This window comes from Mus caroli, unplaced genomic scaffold (assembly GCF_978045245.1).
Source record: "Mus caroli unplaced genomic scaffold, Mus_caroli_1 scaffold_33, whole genome shotgun sequence".
NCBI classification, from domain to species: domain Eukaryota; kingdom Metazoa; phylum Chordata; class Mammalia; order Rodentia; family Muridae; genus Mus; species Mus caroli.
Window position 1 is genome coordinate 1288767 of NW_028227288.1, and position 6608 is coordinate 1295374.

Here is a 6608-nt window from a genome sequence, read left to right on the forward strand (position 1 = left end):
GAGGACGCGAGGGGCCCGGCTTACAAGCCGATATGGCCCGGCCAGCTGGAGTGTCGGATCTTTTTTTCCTCCAGAAGCCCTCCGTGTCCCTGTCACCGGTGTCACTGTACTTCTGAGTCCGAGAGGACGCGACGGGCCCGGCTTACAAGCCGATGTGGCCCGGCCAGCTGGAGTGTCGGATCTTTTTTTCCTCCAGAAGCCCTCCGTGTCCCTGTCACCGGTGTCACTGTACTTCTGAGTCCGAGAGGACGCGACGGGCCCGGCTTACAAGCCGATATGGCCCGGCCAGCTGGAGGTTGGGATCTTTTTTCCTCCGGAAGCCCTCCGTGTCCCTGTCACCGGTGTCCCTGTACTTCTGAGTACGAGAGGACGCGACGGGCCCGGCTTACAAGCCGATGTGGCCCGGCCAGCTGGAGGTTGGGATCTTTTTTTCCTCCAGAAGCCCTCCGTTTCCCTGTCACCGGTGTCCCTGTACTTCTGAGTGTGAGAGGACGCGACGGGCCCGGCTTACAAGCCGATGTGGCCCGGCCAGCTGGAGGTTGGGATCTTTTTTCCTCCAGAAGCCCTCCGTGTCCCTGTCACCGGTGTCCCTGTACTTCTGAGTACGAGAGGACGCGACGGGCCCGGCTTACAAGCCGATGTGGCCCGGCCAGCTGGAGTGTCGGATCTTTTTTTCCTCCAGAAGCCCTCCGTGTCCCTGTCAACGGTGTCACTGTACTTCTGAGTCCGAGAGGACGCGACGGGCCCGGCTTACAAGCCGACGTGGCCCGGTGCTGGAGGTTCGGAACTTTTTTTTTTTTTTTTTCCTCCAGAAGCCCTCTCTGTCCCTGTCACCGGTGTCACTGTACTTCTGAGTCCGAGAGGACGCGAGGGGCCCGGCTTACAAGCCGATGTGGCCCGGCCAGCTGGAGGTTGGGATCTTTTTTTCCTCCAGAAGCCCTCTCTGTCCCTGTCACCGGTGTCCCTGTACTTCTGATACCGAGAGGACGCGAGGGGCCCGGCTTACAAGCCGATATGGCCCGGCCAGCTGGAGTGTCGGATCTTTTTTTCCTCCAGAAGCCCTCCGTGTCCCTGTCACCGGTGTCACTGTACTTCTGAGTCCGAGAGGACGCGACGGGCCCGGCTTACAAGCCGATGTGGCCCGGCCAGCTGGAGTGTCGGATCTTTTTTTCCTCCAGAAGCCCTCCGTGTCACTGTCACCGGTGTCACTGTACTTCTGAGTCCGAGAGGACGCGACGGGCCCGGCTTACAAGCCGATGTGGCCCGGCCAGCTGGAGGTTGGGATCTTTTTTCCTCCAGAAGCCCTCCGTGTCCCTGTCACCGGTGTCCCTGTACTTCTGAGTCCGAGAGGACGCGACGGGCCCGGCTTACAAGCCGATGTGGCCCGGCCAGCTGGAGGTTGGGATCTTTTTTTCCTCCAGAAGCCCTCCGTGTCCCTGTCACCGGTGTCCCTGTACTTCTGAGTCCGAGAGGACGCGACGGGCCCGGCTTACAAGCCGATGTGGCCCGGCCAGCTGGAGGTTGGGATCTTTTTTTCCTCCAGAAGCCCTCCGTGTCCCTGTCACCGGTGTCCCTGTACTTCTGAGTCCGAGAGGACGCGACGGGCCCGGCTTACAAGCCGACGTGGCCCGGTGCTGGAGGTTGGAATCTTTTTTTTTTTTTCCTCCAGAAGCCCTCTCTGTCCCTGTCACCGGTGTCACTGTACTTCTGAGTCCGAGAGGACGCGAGGGGCCCGGCTTACAAGCCGATATGGCCCGGCCAGCTGGAGTGTCGGATCTTTTTTTCCTCCAGAAGCCCTCCGTGACCCTGTCACCGGTGTCACTGTACTTCTGAGTCCGAGAGGACGCAACGGGCCCGGCTTACAAGCCGATGTGGCCCGGCCAGCTGGAGGTTGGGATCTTTTTTTCCTCCAGAAGCCCTCCGTGTCCCTGTCACCGGTGTCCCTGTACTTCTGAGTGTGAGAGGACGCGACGGGCCCGGCTTACAAGCCGACGTGGCCCGGTGCTGGAGGTTGGAATCTTTTCTTTTTTTTTCCTCCAGAAGCCCTCTCTGTCCCTGTCACCGGTGTCACTGTACTTCTGAGTCCGAGAGGACGCGAGGGGCCCGGCTTACAAGCCGATATGGCCCGGCCAGCTGGAGTGTCGGATCTTTTTTTCCTCCAGAAGCCCTCCGTGACCCTGTCACCGGTGTCACTGTACTTCTGAGTCCGAGAGGACGCGACGGGCCCGGCTTACAAGCCGATGTGGCCCGGCCAGCTGGAGGTTGGGATCTTTTTTTCCTCCAGAAGCCCTCCGTGTCCCTGTCACCGGTGTCCCTGTACTTCTGAGTCCGAGAGGACGCGACGGGCCCGGCTTACAAGCCGATGTGGCCCGGCCAGCTGGAGGTTGGGATCTTTTTTTCCTCCAGAAGCCCTCCGTGTCCCTGTCACCGGTGTCCCTGTACTTCTGAGTCCGAGAGGACGCGACGGGCCCGGCTTACAAGCCGATATGGCCCGGCCAGCTGGAGTGTCGGATCTTTTTTTCCTCCAGAAGCCCTCCGTGACCCTGTCACCGGTGTCACTGTACTTCTGAGTCCGAGAGGACGCGACGGGCCCGGCTTACAAGCCGATGTGGCCCGGCCAGCTGGAGGTTGGGATCTTTTTTTCCTTCCAAAAGCCCTCTCTGTCCCTGTCACCGGTGTCACTGTACTTCTGAGTCCGAGAGGACGCGAGGGGCCCGGCTTACAACCCGATGTGGCCGGGCCACCTGGAGTGTCGGATCTTTTTTTTCTCCAGAAGCCCTCTCTGTCTTTGTCACCGGGGGCGCTTTACTTCTGAAGCCGAGGGAAAGCTATGGTCCCGCCTTTGTTTCATTTACCTATCGGTATTTTGAGTATTCCCGGTTGTCAGGTCGACCAGTTGTTCGTTTGACGTCCGGTTCTTTTCTTCATGGGGACAATTTTGGGCCACCCCCCCATGTATGACTTCCAGTTGTTCTCTGTGGGCTGTCATCTTCCTCCCTGTCATTTTTATGGTTTTGATCTATTCTATCTGTTCCTATTGGACCTGGAGATATGTAGTGACACGCTGTCCTTTCCCTATTTACACTAAAGGACACTAAAGGACACTAAAGAGAAAAGACCCTTTCAATCAAGGCTGTTTGCTTGTCCAGCCTATTTTTCTTTGCATATCGGCTTGGGTCTGTCGCCGTGCCTGAAACTGTGCCCGAGACATGCTTCCTGCTTTCCGTGCTTTTGCTTCCCGTTTGTGTGTGCGCTTGCTGGGCAGCTTGTGACAACCAGGGGCTATGATATTGCTGCGTTCTCAGGCGTTTTTCCCGATTTCCACGTTGTCCTTGTCACACCTGTGTCCTGTGTGGAATGGTTGCAGCCAGCTGTCTCGTGCTAGTGTTTCGTGTTCCTCGCGCTGTTTTTTTTTTTTTTTTTTTTTTTCCTGGGAGTCCCGAACCTCCACTGTCTTCCACACGCCTCCCGAGTGCATTTTTTTTTTTTTTTTTGGCGGGGGGGAGGTGGAGAGTCCCGAATCCTCCACTCTCCTGTCTGTGGTGTCTTGGTTCTTCCTGCCACATGCCTCCCGAGTGCATTTTTTTTTTTTTTTTTTTTTGGCGGGGGGGAGGTGGAGAGTCCCGAATCCTCCACTCTCCTGTCTGCGGTGTCTTGGTTCTTCCTGCCACATGCCTCCCGAGTGCATTTTTTTTTTTTTTTTTTTGGCGGGGGGGGAGGTGGAGAGTCCCGAATCCTCTCCTGATTGTGGTGTCTGAGTCTTCCTGCCACGTGCCTCCCGAGTGCACTTTTTTTTTTTTTTTTTGTGGCAGCACCTTCGTTGTGTCTCTGCCCGGATCCGTACTGTCTTGCCCCGCGTGTAAGACATGCCTATCTCGCTTGTTTCTCCCGGTTGCGTGTTGTCGCTCACTCTGCTTAGATCGATGTGGTGCTCCTGAGTTCTCTTCGGGCCAGGGCCTAAGCCGCGCCAGGCGAGGGACGGACATTCATGGCGAATGGCGGCCGCTCTTCTCGTTCTGCCAGCGGGCCCCTCGTCTCTCCACCCTATCCGTATTCCGGTGGTGTGTGGAAGGCAGGGGTGCGGCTCTCCGGCCCGAGCACTGACCCGCGCGCACTTCTCGCAGTGGTTCGCGTGGTCCTCGTGGATCGCTTGCCCATCTTCCCTGAGCCGGGGAATGTTGGCTGGTGGCGATGCATAACCTTCCCGTCTGGTGTGTGCACGCGCGTTCTGTTTCTTGCAGAGGTGCTCCTGGATCGTTCCAGGTTTTGCCACCTAGGTGCCCGCTTCTGAGTTGGTGGTGGCGCTTCCCGTTTCCTGGCGTGCCTCCGGTGCTCCGTCTGGCTGTGTGCCTTCCCGTTTGTGTCCGAGAAGCCCATGAAAGGGGGGTCGAGGATTAGAGGAAGGGCGGTTAAAAAAAAAAGCCCCCTTCGTTGGGCGAGCGCCCACCCCGCGCACTCGCGGACCTTGCGCGTAGGGATGGTGCTGAGCGGTCGCGGCTGGCCTTTTTGAAAACTTTCGTGAAGCTTCCTTGCTCCTCGTGTGGAGCTTGGAGAGTGGCAGTGGCCTGTCTTTCGGGGGGGACCTGTTGCAGGGTCTCCTCTGTCCGCGTATGCTCAAAATACCCCTGGAAGAGAACCTTCCTGCTGCCGCAGATCCCCCCGCGCGGATGCCCGCGTGTGGGTCTTCTCTTGTCGCACGCATCCTCTCTCGGTTGCCGGTTATCTGTCTGGCTCTGTGCCTTCCCGTTCGTGTCCGGGAAGCCCGTGAAAGGGGGGTCGAGGAGAGAGGAGGGGGCTAGGAAAAACAAGCCCCCTTCGTCGGGTGAGCGCCCAGCCCCGCGCACTCGCGGACCTTGCGCGTAGGGTTGGTGCTGAGCGGTCGCGGCTGGCCTTTTTGAGAAGTTTTGTGAAACTCCTTGCTTCCTTGTGGGGAGCTTGGGGGGGCCTGGCCTTTCGGGGGGGACCGGTTGCAGGGTCTCCTCTGTGCGCGGATGCTCAAAGTACCCTTGGAAGGGAACCTTCCTGTTGCCGCAGACCCCCCCGCGCGGACCCCCGCGTTGTGGGTCTTCTCGCTTCCCTGTGTGTGCGCTTGTCGCACGTATTCTCTCGGTTGCCGGAGCTCGTCGGGGTTTTGGGTCCGTCCCGCCCTCAGTGAGAAAGTTGCCTTCTCTAGCTATCTTCCGGAAAGGGTGTGGGTCTCGAGGGGTCTCTCCCGGTCGGTCCCCTCGAGGGCTCGCCCCCTGACCACCTCCTGCGCGCGCAGCGTTTGCTCTCTCGTCTACCGCGGCCCGCGCCTCCCCGCTCCGAGTTTGGGGAGGGATCACGCGGGGCAGAGCCTGTCGGTCGTCCTGCCGTGGTTGCGGGGCCGTGTGGTCGGTCGGCCCGGTTGTGTGGTGGTGGCTGGGGAAAGGGCTCCGTGCACACCCCCGCGTGCGCGGTACCTTCCTCCCCTCCTGGGGGCCGCCGCGGGATGGGGTGTTGGGGAGGCGACGGTGGGCTCCCGGGTCCCGCCCGTCTTCCCGTGCCTCACCCGCGCCTTCCGTCGCGTGCGTCCCTCTCGCTCGCGTCCACGACTTTGGCCGCTCCCGCGACGCGGGCCTGTGCCGCGCGTGTTGCGTGCTGTGTGCTTCTCGGGCTGTGTGGCTGTCGCCTCGTCCCCCCTTCCCGTGGCAGCGTTCCCACGGCTGGCGGAATCGCGGGAGCCCTCCTTCCCCCTCCTCGGGGCCGAGAGGGTCCCCGTCTGGCGTTGGTTGAATCTCGCTCTCGGGGGCGGGCCGTTTTGTGGGAGGACGGCTGTTGGCCGCGTCCGGCGCGTCGTCGGACGTGGGGACCCGCTGCCGCTCGTGGGTCTTCGTCGGTCGGCATCGGTGCGTGGACATCGCTCTCTCTCGTGTTGGTGTCGCCTCCTCGGGCTCCCGGGGGGCCGTCAGGTTTCGGGTCGCCTCGGCGCTGCGGGCGTGGTGGGACTGCCCAGGGGAGTGGTGCAGTGTGATTCCCGCCGGTTTTGCCTCGCGTGCCCTGTCCGGCCCGTTGTCCGAGCGGCCTCTCGGTCCCTTGTGAGGTTTCCCCCTTCCGGGAGGGGCCCTGCCGCGGCCGCCCTTGCCGTCGTCGTCGGCCCTCGTTCTGCTGTGTCGTTCCCCCTCCCCGCTCGCCGCGGCCGGTACTTTTTCCTCTCCCCCCCTCTCCCCCTGGCCGACCCGTGGCCGTGCTGCCGGACCCCCCGCATGGGGGGCGGCCGGGCACGCACGCGTCCGGGCGGTCAGCGGGGTCTTGGGGGGCGGAGGGGTAGGGAGCCGGCTCGGCGGGCGGGAGAAGCTGTGGTTTGGAGGGCGTCCCGGCCCTGCGGCCGTGGCCGGCGCCTTGCGCGGTCTTGGAGAGGGCTGCGTGCGAGGTGAAAAGGTTGCCCCGCGAGGGCAAAGGGAAAGAGGCTAGCAGCGGTCATTGTCCCGCCGGTGTGGAGGCCTGCTGTCCGAGGTGCGTCTGTGGGGGGCCCGTCCGGCCCCGTCGTCCGTCGGGAAGGCGCGTGTTGGGGTCTGCCGGGGCGCCGAGGTGGGTGCCCTGGCGGTGGGATTAACCCCGCGCGCGTGTTCCGGTGTGGCGGTGGGGGC